A 16,183-nucleotide genomic window follows, 5' to 3' on the forward strand; every position below is an offset into this window, starting at 1 on the left:
GAAGCACTAGTGTTGAGATTAGCAGTAGAGAATGCTAATGTTTGCTATCAACATGTTATTTGCAAGTTTTACAGTACATATTATGTGCCCCTGTGTATTGCCTCTCTGAAAATCAAGCAGCTTGTCGGGAATGTGACTTAATTGTTTTACTAGTTGTTTTTAAGTGCGCCGTAAAACCTTCTCCCCGCTTTTCCCATTCACGCTGTTCCCTGTGCACCCCCCCCCTTCCCCCCCATCCCACTCCCTCCCTCCCTCTTCTCAAGGTTTTTACTTGCAAGATGGGGTCAGGAATAATTGTTTTCAGTCATGTTCCTAAAAAATCAGTATTGGGAGGTGTTTTAAAACTTAGCAAAGCACTCGGAATTATAAGGAAGGCAGATCTTGTTAAATATTGAAATCAGTGTTGGCTGCTGTATAAGTTAAATGATTGGGAAAAGTGTCCGGAGAATAGAATCTTGTTGCGATTAATGTTGTTTTTCAGGCCAGAAGAGCAGGACAAAACAAATCTCTACAAGAAATCGTTAAATCGTTTCAGACAGTTTTACAGGTGGGGCGATTTGAACTTCAACAAGCTGAGAGAGAGTTAACTGATAACACGCAGGTCACAGTAAACTTGCTGAAGTCTGCACAATGCTTTCCTTATTAACCTGTTTTCTTCGTGGGTATCTGTTTAAGTATGTTGCAATTTTGGTAGGTCTGTGCTATATTGTACGATAAGTTTCCCAGTCTGTTAAATCATGAGAATCCGTTGACTCAAAGTGTGCATTTTGTGATAGTACAAAAGATCATGAGTAATTTAGTTCCTTACTGCGTGAACATGATGTTAAGATTTTATGTGTAGTAGCTGTTATATTTTTTTTTTCTCTAGCGTACTAGCTTTATTCCAGTATCCAGACTTGCACAACTCTGTGACAGGCTGTCTCTCATCTCAGTGCACTAAATTTGGCCTTTTTGTATGCACATCAAATAAAGAATCCTGGTTTTAGAATAACATTTGTAGCGCACCAGATGAGACACTAATTAAAGCCTTGCCCAGTCCAGCTCGCTGCGGCGGCGGGGGGCCGATGGGGCTCCAGCATGCTCTGACTTTTTTTGTCAGGGAGACCCAGAGGTACCTCTGCCTGGCTGGGCAGTAAGCGGCCCAAAGGTGCAATGCGAAAATTGAGATATTGTCTTAAATTAGTGTGACTGTGATCCATCTGCATATTTGAACTGGGTATTTGGTTTTCACATCTGAGCTCAGTATTTTAGTTTGCATATTCATATTTGGTACCAAAAGAATCTTGTTTGGGGAGATAATTACAAAATGTGAACCGGTTCCACTGCTAAAATTCCACCTTGCTCCCCCTTAGGATGCATCCTTATACATTAGAGTAATTGCTTATATTGTTAGAAAAGCATTTAAATTGTTAAAATGCTATGATAGATGTGAATTTAGAAGAGGTTGTGTTTAAAAGTTGCTAGAATATTAACTGATTTAGATCTAGGAAAATAGAATGATGGATTTATGTTTGCTATACTGGTTTATACTGTTTTTTGACATCTCTAAATTGTGAAAGGTAAATGGAGCTAAGGAATGTAACTATTTCTGAGCTACTTGAAATTGCATATAAAGTGTATTATGGCTGGAATGAAATGGGAAAACAAAAGACCAAAACATCCCAGGCCTGTGTGCAGCTCATTGTAACTGAGAAGTTTCCCAGAGCCTCCTACTTCGTACCAGCCAGTATGCCAGCTGCGTGACCTTGGTTATATCTACACTGCACAGAAAGAAAAAACAACTGGAAAAACCTGGCTGCCTGCTTTTAAAGCAGTGAAAGGGGGGTTCTCTCTCCTCCCCACTGCAGCGATGTAATACTGAATGGAGCAGTCCGAGGGTGAAGTTTAAAGGCATCCTTAGCAGACCCGTAGTTCTAATGAAACTGGAAAATTAAACCAAAAATTTGTTGATAGACTTATCCTGTGGTAATTAGTTGTAAGAGACTTCCTAGTAAATTCACCATGCTAGTTTTTGAGGTAATGAGAGAGAACGAAAGAAAGGCCGTTTTTTGAGACCAATGGAATGCCAAATTTGGAACAAAGTTTTAATACGTGAATTGCCAGAAAGTCCTATACCTCTCTTAGGTTAAGATTTGTTAAGTAAATTGTAAGCTCAAATAACGTTTTCTGAGTATTCTGTTTAGTTGCATGGCCTACAGGAAGCTGCTGGGATGGTGCAGATATGCTTGCTGCAAGTGAGAAATCTCCAAGGAAATTTCAAATGCTGTATTTCCGCTAGTATTAACAGCCAATGTTTCCATAAAGCAAATACTACACTGATTGATCTGAAACAGGACTTCGATCTGGTAAGGGAAAACAATATCCAATAAATATGACAGCCGAAATGGAGTTGGAAACTTTGAGGAATGAATTTATGACAACCTTACAGGTTGACTGTATTCGATTGGACTTGCAGATTTGTCTATGAAACAACCTGTGGCTATTGTGGGACAGTATGATGAGAATGCTAACAGACTGATATACCAATTGTCACTCTAATCAAGAAAATGCAGGGAATGAATTTAAGTTTTAATAGGCCATGATCCTTTTGTCATATATGTACCATTTGTGAAATTTAATTCTGATTTTTTTTTTTTTATTTGTAATCTATGTCTTTATAAATTGCACTAGCTGGTTTTCTTAACAGCACAGCTTTTGGCATGCCTAAATGTAAATTGCTGCAGAACCTGCAAGTCTTTAACATCAGGTCATAGGCCATACTTGTATTTGGTCTGATCCTACATACTTGCAAAGTTTTTGTTGATGGTTCTGGGAAGTCTCATAAAGCTGTAGTGGTTTGGCGTGAAGATAACAATTGGCATCATTCTGTAAAAATTATTGAAGGTTCAACCCAATTAGCAGAATTTGGCACAGCTTTAAATTACTTAGAGATTTTTAAGGAGGAACCTCTAAATTTGATTTGTGATTTTGTGTACGTAGTCAAGATCCAACGTCTGTATCTGGTTCTGAACTTTTTTTTGTTTGTTTGTTTTTATAAAAAAAAGGGGGGAAGTAGGGGAAACACCACAAAACCAATTGTCAAAAGCATTGTATGTGATGAAATACTTTGCAAGTATGACCCAAAACCATGCTAAATCAGAAATAACCTACATTAGTTATGGTCAAATTACTAGTCAATGAAAAAGGCCTCATCAATTGATAACCTGGGGAAGAGGTTATGTTTGCGTCATTACAGGCTGAGGACTGAAGTGGATTCAACAAAAATTCAATGGATGCAGATGGACAGGAGAGAGATAAGTTGTGAGGACTGTTTCAGATGTAAACCATGGATCCTAATTCAGTGTTATAGATGCTCACAGACCTGGTGGTCTAGAAGCCTATTAGCAAGCAGGTGGTGTACCTTCTGTGAAGAATGGCAATTTGAACAATCAGCAGGGGATCCAAAAGGGTGATATTATGATCAGATAGTCAATGCATAGATAAGGTAAAACTATGAGATATCTCTTCCATAGTAATCTAAGTTTAGCAACTGATAAAGTTTTAGAAGGGATATTAAGGTTAAGCTATTGATCTTTTAAATAGGTTAAGATAACTTTTAAGATATTAATTCAATTATTAGTATATGTTGATGGTATTAAGTGTATATCTCTATAAACTGCGCAGTTATAGATATTTAGGAGGTTAACAGAAAATATTGTATTAACTTGTCTGGTTATTTTGAATCTATTAAAATAGTGTGTTGATAAGGTTGTTATAATGGAATTAAGGTTTTAAGAATAGGCAGGTAGTTGTTTGATCTTAGTAAGGTTTAACTGCATTATATGTAATTGTAATTATGTTGTTAATCACGCGTTCTGTGTTGCAGTATATTTCAAAAATGATTCGCCGTGCGGTTGATGGGGCCTGACTAATTCAAGAAAAAGGAAGGGGGAAGTGTGGACGGGTTTTGATAGATAAAGATTTGTTGCTGAATTAGTCAGGCTCAAAGGAATCTCAAGGCCTCTTAGAGAAGCTGAGAACAGAATCTGCTGTGAGAGAGAGGGGCGTTCCACAATCACCGGGGTCCCGGCGTGGCGTGAATCATTGGACGTATCATCAGTGAGACTCCAGAGCACGATACTCATTTAACGAATCCATGCTTGGAGCATGGATGCGTGATTAGAATATAGTTAGGTATATAAGGAGACTTGTTTTTGTAATAAATGGCTTAGCGTGATTCACATTGAATTGACTTGTTTTGCTGAGTCCCTATCTCGTTCCTACAGGGAACAAACATCAAATACCAGAAGGAAATATTAAACTTGATTAATGCCGTTCAAAAGCCATTGCGAGTTGCCATTATGCACTGTAAAGCTCATCAAAGTGGAACATCGAAAATTATTGAAGGAAATCGACTTGCCGATCAGACAGCTCGATCAGTGGCACAGCAAGTTTGGACAATGGTGGGTCTTGTCTCCCAGAAGGTAAGAGCAATTGATTTATTACCTTCAGAGGCACCTAAATATTCTACAGAAGATGAGAGATTGGCAAATTTAGTAAAAGCCAGCAAGGATAATTCTGGGTGGTATGTAATCGTCCAATGAACAAGTTGTGATGCCAGTTACGACTATGAGAGGAATACTTCAGGCGGCACACCAGAAGTGTCATTGGGGTGCAGAAGCATTGGTAACATATCTGAGAAAATGGATTATCTCAGTCCAGATGTTAACAATGGCAAAGTCTATCACAGCTAAGTGTGAAATTTGCTTGAAAAATAATCCTTTAGTAAAAAGAAAAGATAGATATGGGGAAAATTAAGACAGGAGTACAACCAGGAGATTATTGGCAAATAGATTAGGTGGAACTCCCCAGAACTCGAGAATTCAGATATCTATTAGTTGGGGTTCCCTGTCCCCATGCATAGATTCCTCACCCAGGAGAGGGAATGAAGAAAGAAAAAAAACAAAAACCAAAACCCAAAAAAAACCAAAACTGGGAATCATCAAGAAAAGGCCACTCTTTCCTTTACAATGTGGAACAGAGAAATGGCGAGTTAGTGATACCCCAGACAGGCTTTTATTACATCTACTCACAAATTTATTTTCGTTTCTGTGAAAACGAGAACGAGGATTCAGATTTGTTAGCACAAGTCAGGAACCCCAGACAGCTCGTCCAATATGTTTACAAACTGACTAATTACCCAGAGCCCATTTTGCTCATGAAAAGTGCAAGAACAAGCTGCTGGCCTAAAAAGGCAGAATATGGACTTTACTCCATCTACCAAGGTGGCGTGTTTCAGCTGAAAAGAGAGGACAGGATTTTTGTCTCCATCAGTAATGGTGACATAGTTGACATGGACAAAGAAGCAAGTTTTTTTTGGAGCCTTTATGATTGCTTAAAAGATTAAAACCGTGCTCCAAAGAAGCCATGATGAGGGTCAGTTGTTGAAAGAGCTGATTAAAATGGAGTGAAAATGCATTGTCTAGGAATAGAAAAGCATTTTCAAGGGGGGAAATGTTATAGTTGTAACTAAGTTTTGTAAACTGTATCCAAGATTCTTACCTTATCTTGAGACTTTGCAGGTTGTATACAAAAAGAGAACTGAAAGTTAGTCCTGAGTTAGTCCTTATCTTATCTTGAAAGGATAGAATGTGCTGAGAATGCACATCTAAGAAATCCAAGAATTTTACATGATTTCACAATGAACATAGGAATAGCGCACATGCGCGGTGACAAAAGATGAAAAGTACACGGGTGAAGAAGACTTCTTACTTCATCCTGAAGACCCCCTGAATGACCACCAGAGGACACTGCGCATGCTTAGAGTAGTTCCAAGGTGTTGCAACTGATATTGTGAAATAGTTGTGTAATCTGATGAATATGCAATACATATGTTGTAACCCTAATGAATATGTATGTAACCAAATTGTATAAATGTAGTGGAGTTCGAATCAGTGGTCGAAGCCAGCTTTGGGTGCGAACCCCTGGTTTCCCAGCGCTGAAATGAAAGCACCGCATATAACTACGTCTGTGGTTATGTGTCTCATTTGCTAACACCAGCTGCTTGGCTTCTCTTCCCTAAGTCCAAACTATTGGCCCTGTGTCATGAAGGCACTCCAGAAATCAATTTAGGCAAGCAATAAGCTCCAAACAGACTTTATTCTAACCAGAACTGTTTAGGAGAGAACTGCAGAGAAAAGTCTTACAGAATCTACATCTAACAAAAGTCCACTTAAAGCCTTAGAAGTTCTGTTTATTCGCTTAACTAGCCAGCATCCTAATTTTTCTAAAGTATTTAAAGCTTTAGTTGTGCCAACACTAGATACAAGAGATCCTAAAACCCTTAACCCTGATCCTCAATAATCTACATTATCATCACATTTTGACTCATATACACGCAAAAAGTGTTTTTCTCGTCTTGCTCTTCTGTGATCTATTATCATAGATACATTGGGCGTTAAGAGAGTTAATAGTCCCAAAATACACAGTCCTCCAACAGCGTTAGAAGGAATTCCTGGTCAGGCTCTATCTTCACAGATCAAGAATACACCATACAGGAGGTTTTAGGGTCGCTGTCAATGACATCCCTTGCATTCTTCTGTGAAGCATTACACCGTCGAGTTTCATTTCTGTAGTCACCAAGAGTAGCATTAACATTTTGTAGTTTTGTCCATTCATGTCCTTGTATACTGTTCTGACACTTTTCACAAACCGGCTGGATACAAGTGTCCATGGGCATAGATGCCATCAATTCCAGTTCCTGTGGTTCGATGTCTGCTTCCAGGTGGCAATTAATCCAAAGTGCCGTGTTAGTATTATTACAGTTCGTTGCAATGCCTCTGCATCAACCACTATTTGAAACAGTCGTGTGATGCTGCTGTAGTCATCAAGGAAGACACCAACCAAGCATGTGTGGAACATTTTTTCCAGAGACATCGTAGTTAGGCATATAGATGGTCAGTCATGTTGGCTAAAGTACTCCACATGTTAGTCTTTGTCTGTGCAGGCATCCAAAACACAGCAGCTGCAACAATCATTGTCAGGAAGATAACACAGGTTTCACGTTTCATGCTGGCAACCATTGCAGCTCTTGATCTGTAAAAACATAAGCATAACCTCTCCCCCAGGTTATCAATTGGTGTGGCCTTTTCCATTGAACGTTAACTAGTGATTTGACCATAACTAATGCAGGTTCTTTCTGATTTAGCATGGTTTTGGGTCATAGTTACAAAGTGTTTCATAGACAAATCTTTAAGTCCAATCAAATGCAGTCATCCTGTAAAGTTGTCATAAATTCATCCCTCAAAGTTTCTAACTCCATTTTGGCTGTCATATTTATTGGATATTGTTTTCCCTTACCGGATTGAAGTCCTGTTTCAGATTTCTCAGTGTAGTATTTGCTTTATCAAAAACATTGGCTGTTAATACTAGTGGAAATACAGCATTCAAAAGTTCCTTGAAGATTTCTCACTTGCACAAGCAGATCTGCACCATCCAAGCACCTTCTTGTAGGATATGCAACTAAACAGAATTCTCAGAAAACGTTATTTGAGCTTACAATTTACCCAACAAATCCTGACCCAAGAGAGGCATAGGACTTTTAGGCAAATACAAGAATTCACGTATTAAAACTTTGTTCCAAATCTGGCATTCCGTTTGTCTCAAAAAATGGCCTTTCTTTCGTTGTCTCCCATGTCCTCAAAAACTAGCATGGTGAATTTACTAAGAAGTCTCGTACAATTAATTACCATAGGATAAGTCTATCAACAAATTTTTGGTTTAATTGTCCAGTTTCATTAGAACTACGGGTCTGCTCAGGATGCCTTTAAACTTCACCCTCGGACTGCTCCATTCAGTATTACATCGCTGCAGTGGGGGGAGAGAGAACCCCCCTTTCACTGCTTTAAAAGCGGGCAGCCAGGTTTTTCCAGTTGTTTTTTCTTTCTGTGCAGTGTAGATATAACCAAGGTCACGCAGCTGGCACACTGGCTGGTACGAAGTAGGAGGCTCTGGGAAACTTCTCAGTTACAATGAGCTGCACACAGGCCTGGGATATTTTGCTCTTTTGTTTTCCCATTTCATTCCAGCCATAATACACTTTATATGCAATTTCAAGTAGCTCAGCAATAGTCACATTCCTTAGCTCCATTTACCTTTTACAATTTAGAGATGTCAAAAAAAAACAGTATAAACCAGTATAATAAACATAAATCCATTATTCTATTGTCCTAGATCCAAATCAGTTCACATTCCAGCAACCTTTAAATACAACTTCATAACTTCATACAATACCCCAAGTTCACATCTATCATAGTATTTTAACAATTTAAATGCTTTTCTAACAATATAAGCGATTACTTTAATGTGTAAGGATGCATCCTAAGGGGGAGCAAGGTGGAATTTTAGCTTTTTGCTGGGGTTGCAGTTCCCATTGTAATTATCTCCCCAAACAAGATTCTTTTGGTACCGAATATGAATATGCAAACTAAAATACTGAGCTCAGATACGAAAACCATATACCAAGTTCAAATAAGCAGATGGATCACACTTACACCAATTTAAGACAATATCTCAATTTTTTGCATTGCACCTTGAACCGCTTACCGCTCAGCCAGGTGGAGATACCTCTGGGTCTCCCTGACAAAATGGGTCAGTGCGCGCTGGAGGCCCATTTGGCATCCGCCCCCCCCCCCCCCCCGCAGCAAGCTGGACTGGGCAAGGCTTTTTTTTTTTTATAGTGTCTCATCTGGTGTGCTACAACTGTTATTCTAAAACCATGATTCTTCACTTGATGTGCATACAAAAAGGCCAAATTTAGTGCACCGAGATGAGAGACAGCCTGTCACAGAGTTGCGCAAGTCTGGATATTGGAATAAAGCTAGTACGCTAGAAAAAAAAAAAAAAAATATAACAGCTACTACACATAAAATCTTAACATCACGTTCACGCAGTAAGGAACTAAATTACTCATGATCTTTTGTACTATCACAAAACGCACCTTTTGAGTCAACCGATTCTCATGATTTAACAGTCTGTGAACTTACTGTACCATATAACAAAGACCTACCAAAATTGCAACATGCTTAAACAGATACCCACAAAGAAAACAGGCTAATAAGGAAAACATTGTGCAGACTTCAGCAAGTTTACTGTGACCTGCGTGTTATCAGTTAACTCTCTCTCAGCTGTCTGAAATGATTTAATGATCTCTTGTAGGGATTTATTTTGTCTTACTCTTCTCGCCCTAAAAACAACATTAATTGCAATAAGGTGTTATACTTCAAGATTCTATTCCCCGGACACTTTTCCCAATCATTTAACTTATACAGCAGCCACCATTAATTACAATATTTTACAAGATCTTCTTTCCTCATATTTCCAAGTGCTTCCCTATGTTTTGAAACACCTCCCAATACCTATTTTTTATGAACACGACTGAAAACAGTAATTTCTGACCCCACGGAAAAGCACAGGGCTGCTTGCAGCGTGAGTGGGAAAAGTGGAGAGAAAGTTTTACAGTGCACTTATACCACAAAGAAACAATTCTAACAACAACCAGTAAAACAATTAACTCACATTCCTGACAAGCTGCTTGACTTTCAGAGAGGCAATAAACAGCAGCACATAATATGCACTGTAAAACTCACAAATAACATGTTGATAGCAAACTTTAGCATTCTCTACTGCCAATTTCAACACCAGTACTTCCTTAACTTCTAAGTTTTATACCCTGAGTCCCCAGGAGCACCCCCTTTCCCGTCACGATTATCATGACCACATTGCCGACTGTCAGATTCACTTGCTGTTAACTGATCTAATCTGTCACACAGTTCTGTTGTCCAGTTCTATTTTCAGTGACTTCTTCTGTTCTCTTGTGGAAGTTAGAGGGTTAAAATGCAGGAAAAGCAGATTGGTAAAATTGGTAAAAGAACTGATAGTACACGTGTTTACGACTTTAGCATTCTCAGCTTTCACAGGTTCTTTGAGTAAGTTGTCTGACACCAATCCTCTGGACTTGCTGTTCTCACCAGGGTTAGATGATGGTACAGGAGGCTAACCGTTTGGCATTGTTCCTTCCCCTGCCCCAGACTGCTGAACCATCGGGGGTGCCGAAAGCACAGCAGGGGATTGCATAGGGAGGGTATTGCAGACACAAACCGGGTGAATTTCACCGCAACTTTCAGGATACTTATCAGGCTGCAACGCTGCAAAAATTCCGGCAGCAGCAGACCGTTCAAGCTTCCATGTAGTTACTAATGATTTAGCTTCTGTATCTCCATTGCTGACTTTATCCCATAATTTCTGCTCTATACTGTCCCAAAGTTCAAGTTTTGAGTCACTAATGCTCGTAACAGTCTTTTCAGGTTTTAATTGCTTCACTGTAGTATTTATCAGTTTCCAGATGGTTACAAGGCTGAGAATATATCTTTCGCGGTGACTAATTGCCTTCCACAACACAGTTCCCATCTTTTTCCAAGTCTCTATTTGAAAAACTCCTGACAGGTCAGCAGGATACCTATTGCCTCTGCACCAAGTTAATAGTCTTTTAAGGTTCTTCGCTGATAACGCAGATATGCCCGTTTCCATCGGCGGAGCGGAAGGCTCCATTTTGCCGAGTTTCTGTGAAGCTACCGCGGCTAAATTCTTTTTCACTTTATGACGCTTAATATTATTAATTACTTCCCTCCACGGTTTCATCAGTTTCTTAGCTGTTTTATCCTCGTCTATGACCATATCCCACAACACGTCCCCCAATTTCCTCCACTCTCCTTCATCAAACAATAAATCAGGATCCTGAAAACACCCCTTAGTTTTCCCCGTTGCTACTAGACCAGCTAGCTGTTTAACGCAACTATAATCAACCCCTCGCTTTTCTAAAAAGCTTTGTAATAAATCTAGGGCTACTTCTAAATCCATTTCTCTGTTATTCATCATTTTAATCCGTTTCTCCGTTATTCATCACTTTTAATCCGTTTCTCCGTTATTTATCACTTTTAATCCGTTTCTCTGTTATCTATCACTTTTAATCCGTTTCTCTGTTATCTATTTCTCCGTTATTCATCATTTTTAATCTATTTCTCCGTTATTCATCACTTTAGTACGGTACCTCTTGCTAAATTAAGAGACCTCTTGCAGCCCTTGTTTCCTGTAGCCCAGCACTGGCGAACTTCAGTCGGTTCAGGCTTCGGAGTCGACACACCGCAGCACAGTGTTCGGTCGCTCTTGCCCGCTGGTCGCTGCTCTCCCGGCGCCTTTTGCTTCTATCCGCTTCGGATCCCCGGTTCGGGCGCCAATTGCAGAGAAAAGTCCCATCAGAGTTCCAGACCCGAGCGGACGGAGGAAGAAATGCAGCCGACTCAATATGAGTGATAAAGCATACTTCAACTTTATTGCCCGAGATAGCGTGCATTTATACCAAATACCATAATTATGCATACTTGTCTCTATCTAATAGGCTAAGCACATTTACTTACTCCACCTACTTGGGTTTAGCTAGCTATGCGCATCCCACATTCTTCTGACTCTTATCTCTTCAAAAATATCCTGACCTTGCCTTAGTTAGTACTTTTCCGTTCCCCCCTTTCCCACGGCCTAATAGACAAGCTAACTAAGGCCTACTTATGTCAACTAAAATGGGCTCTGCTCGTACAGTTGCTTGGTGGACTCATGTCTGTGCTCCTTGAGCCAATCCCCGACAGAGAACCAACTAGAAACAGGGTTTATCCAAAATTTTTCTGCATTTTGCCAACATTTAATTAACTGCAAGTTCAATATACCCGTTGAGGATGTTATTACTGTTTGGCCACATAGGAATAACAAGGATCCACAGCATGTACACACTCATGAAAACAAGAAGCCTCTTTCACTCAAGGGTATCCAGAAGAAATAATCGCTTGCCCAGGGTGGGCAAGGGCTCACTCAAGGATATATCCAGAAGAAAATCACTCACCAAGGAGAAGGTGAGGGTACTCAGTCACAGGAAGCCTCCTTAGATGGTGTACCTGATCCAAGGGGAGGGCTCTGTTCACAGACCCACTGCTCCAAGAAGTCTACTCAAAGGGGGTCTTTTTATAGCCTGGTCGGATCTGGCTGTGGTCATTATGAGCATGGTTCAGAAGCTTCTCAACTTCTCTGGGCCCGGGCACCTCCTTTGCTGAGGACCCTGTCTATTGACTAAGGGTCCCACCCCTCCTGCCCCTCCATTCAGGGGAGGTGAATATTAGGAGTCACCGTGACGACAGTTGGGCATCAACCGTGTTTCATATGTGAGGACAGGCACAGTGGGGTGCAAAAGGTGCTAAAGAGCCATGAACTGCCCTATTGAAAGCTCAGGATCTCGGGGATGTGTGTCTGCCACACCCTGCTATCCCAACATAGCAGTCAGCCAGGTGACAAATGGCTCACCTTCATGACATCTGATATCTTTTTTCATATCTTGCAACTCTTTCAGAGATAAGGAGCAGAGAGTTACCTCTGGTTCTGCCCCTTATGGCTCTGCTTCAGGACTCTCCCTCTTCTCCATCTTTGCTTTCCTTCACTATGCAAACTGATTTTCTTGTGTATTTCTTTCTGGTTATGGGGCAACTGATATTGCTGAAGTCTGAATGGCCACAGTACATGCTGTGGTTTGAGTGACTGCAGTAGCTGTTTTTGGCGTTAGCATAGCTGTGGTGCCAGTTGTTGGAATTGCAATGGCTGCAGTAGCTGTCATTGAGGGTGGAGTGATTGCAGTGCCCATGGCAGGTGTTGCAGTTGCTGCAGTAGCTGTTGTCATGCATGGAGTGGCTGCAATGCTTGTTGCAGTGGCTGCAATAGCCATTGCTGAGGGTGTAGTAACTGCAGTGCTCATTGTTGAGATTGCAGTGACTGCTGTCTGTCATGGGGGGTGGAGTGGCTGCAGTGCTTTTTGCTGGGGTTGCAGTAGCTGTTGTAGCTGTTGTCGGGGGTGGAGTGACTGCAGTGCCCACGGTAGGAGTTGCAGTGGCTGCAGTAGCTGTTGTCGAGGGTATAATGGCTGCAGTACTTGTCGCAGGGGTTGCAGTGGGTGTGGTGCATGTTTATGAGGCTTCAGTAGTTGCAACACCTGTTGCAGGAGTTAGAGTAGCTGCAGTCCTCCTAAATAGTTTTACCATCAGCAAGGACTGACACACATTGCAGAGACCCGGTAATTCCAACAAACTTCTCTCTGTTTCCCAGGGATATTTGAAGTTCTCAAAAGCATCTGTAATTTGCCCTAATGAAAAAGGTAAGGTGTAGTTGGATAGCTCTTCTAAAGGATTGTTCCTCCAACAGAAAAAAGGTGCAATTTTATTTCTTTAATTTCTATTGGAGGGCTCTAGAAATATGTACTCCTGAAGTATGACAATAAAGAATATAAATACACCATTGGCTTAAATATGACTATGTAGACCAATGCTACACAACCCAACACCAAAGTGATTACTTTATACCAACTTCCAGAGGTGATGCACTGCACATCGACACTAATAAGAAGTATTCACTCCAAAAAAGGCATCATTGAACACAACCAAGTGAGTAGATAATACAAGATTTGCAACAGTGTCATTCAAATTGATATAATAACTCTAGTATGATTTAGCATCACTAAATGGCCTGTGAAGCACACAGTTCTGTTGTTATCTCACCCTTTTGAAGCTTTCAAAGAAGAAAACTGATACTCTCTTGACTGAACTTTCCGAGGTCTCCTCCCACCAGAGGCAGGATCAGAACTCGGACTGCTCAAACTGAGAGTCCAATGCTCTCCCAGTTGCACTACCCAGGAAGCTGTTTAGGCAGCTTGTCAGAGGCACCTCTTAGCTCCCCTCACTCACCCCATTTTGGGCACAAATAAATCTGCCACTGTTTATTGCAGGGCAACAATAAAGTCTGTCAGATATTCTCTGTTGATCCCTGCCCTCCCCACTAAGGAAAGGGAATAGGAGGAAAAGGGAGAGAGACTTACAAGTTAAAGTTCAATAAAAGCTTTACTAATAGTACTAATAATGAGAGGAAATAATGCAAAATATACAAAAGAATAATGCAAAATATACAAAACCAGTATTGAATTTCCCAGAGTAGTGCAGCAGCTGTGTTGAGTCGCCAGCAGGGGCTGGCAGGGCTGCAGGAAAGGCACTAGGAAGTCCCAGACTGGATTCAACAGTAGACAGGGATGCATGGACTAAAACCAGGATCAGGATTGCAGACAGGAGAACAGGCAGGGTCCTCTTCAGACGCCAACCACGGACAAAGAGAACGAGACCCTCATGACTTCTCAGCTTTAAATTGTGTGTGACGTGGTTGGTATGGAATACCTCGTTGGTCAGTTTGGGTCACCTGTTCTGTTTGCCCATCCCTGCAAGTACAACCCTCTTACTTATGGAACATAAGAAATTTTTCAATGACCTTGGCTACTATAGCAATAAAAGATAAACCTGGGCCGTTTCTGCATACAATTCCTACCATTAGCTCAGTAAAACTGTAAATATCAAGCATTATCAGCTCTGGAGTTAACACTGTCTGAAAAACATGCAGCCAACTTCAGAAAAATGCAGTTACTTAGAAGAACTTAGCTGAAAGGAAAATTCACTAACAGAGAATTGGTCCTGTTTTAATCTAAACCAGGACAACCAGTAATCTTAACTCTCGTGTCTGGATAATACCCCCAGCCTTTCAGGATCTTGTTCTGTTAGTATTGAAATTTGTGCTCCCATATCTATTAAGAATTTCACCAATTGTCCTTGAGGGCTAACTGGAATTAAAATGTATGGGCTGTCATCATTTATCCACTGGTAAGCCTCCACTTTCTAGATAGACAGTCCCAATTGCCTTCCAGACCTTACTTGTTTTCTGGATTCATGCCCTGCAATTCCTCCCTATGAAGGAGAAAAAGGTTAATGCTCCTTCCTTGAGCAGGCATGGAAGGAGTTGAAATATGCTCCTTCCTTTCATCATTGTCTCTTTCAGGAATGCTTCAATTAGACTCAAAATAATGCTAGTAGGTTGTTTCTGAATTGCTACTCTGGAAATGCCTAGTACCAACGCCCTTTTCTACAGTTCATTTCTCCACTCCTGGGATTCTACTTGAGGGACTTTAGGTGTATTCTCCCTTGGTTTAGTTTGTGTCCCCTGTGGAGTTGTTTGTTTTACTGGTCTTACTTTATGAGTGGGTTTTGGGTCTGAATTTCCAGCTACTGGATCGTCCCATCCCATTTCATGAACATGATTTACAATGCCGTGTATTAAGTCTACCCTTGTAGGGAGTTGGATGTGGGGGGAATTGGGGCCTAATCCATTATTGAGTTCTGTGTCTCTTCTAATTTCATCTTATTTTGCAACTAGATGGGTTCTAAGAACTGCTAGGGTTCCTCTTATTAGTGGTTTTAGCATTGCATAATCAATTGTGGTGGATATTGGGATATCAGTGGCTCCTCATTGATGCATGGCTTGTATGCAGGCAGCTTTTGTACTAGCTGTAGGGAGCTTGTCAGTAGATCTTATAGGGGTCATGGAGGATAGACCTTGTTCCATAACATCTACTCCACCAGCCCAATAAGCTACTCAGCTGGTGATAGAGTGGCATTCATTTGCTGGGTCAAGTCCTAATTTTAAGAAAACTCCTGGACCCCAAAAGCAATTTGCTTCATTTCTCTTCAGCATCTCTGGAGATCATCTAGTCATCATTTGTCACGGATGACTGATTTAGGGTCCTGCTTGCCACAGAGCAGTGTTTAGATCACTTAAAGAAAAGTGAAACTTAGCAGAGTTCAATGCCAAGGTTCACTCTATTACTTACTGCATGGAGGAAACATGCCAAGGAGAAATGAGTGAGAGTTGCTTTAGAGTGATTTGTATGGGGACAGGAGATGCAAAAGGGTAGAGGGAGACCCTCCTGTTGAGTCACGAGGTTCAGAATGGACCCCCTTGCTTTCTGAAGTCCTTCTCAGAAAGGCATCTAGGTGCAGCTAGATCCAAACTTAGCCCCAGACTTGGTCAATGGTTCATGTTGTTGCGGAGGAGTAATTTAAGGTTCTGCTTGCTGCAGAACAATGTTTAGATTTCTTAAAGAGAAGCACGACTTAAAAGAGTTCAGTGGCAGGTTTACTCTATTATTTACTGCATGGGGGAGATATGCCAAGCCAAATGCTGCTTACCTTCTTTCCAGGCGCCTGTATCCGTTCACAAAGCAAACTTTCAGGCGTCTTCC

This window comes from Columba livia, chromosome W, assembly GCF_036013475.1.
Source record: "Columba livia isolate bColLiv1 breed racing homer chromosome W, bColLiv1.pat.W.v2, whole genome shotgun sequence".
Taxonomy (NCBI): Eukaryota; Metazoa; Chordata; class Aves; order Columbiformes; family Columbidae; genus Columba; species Columba livia.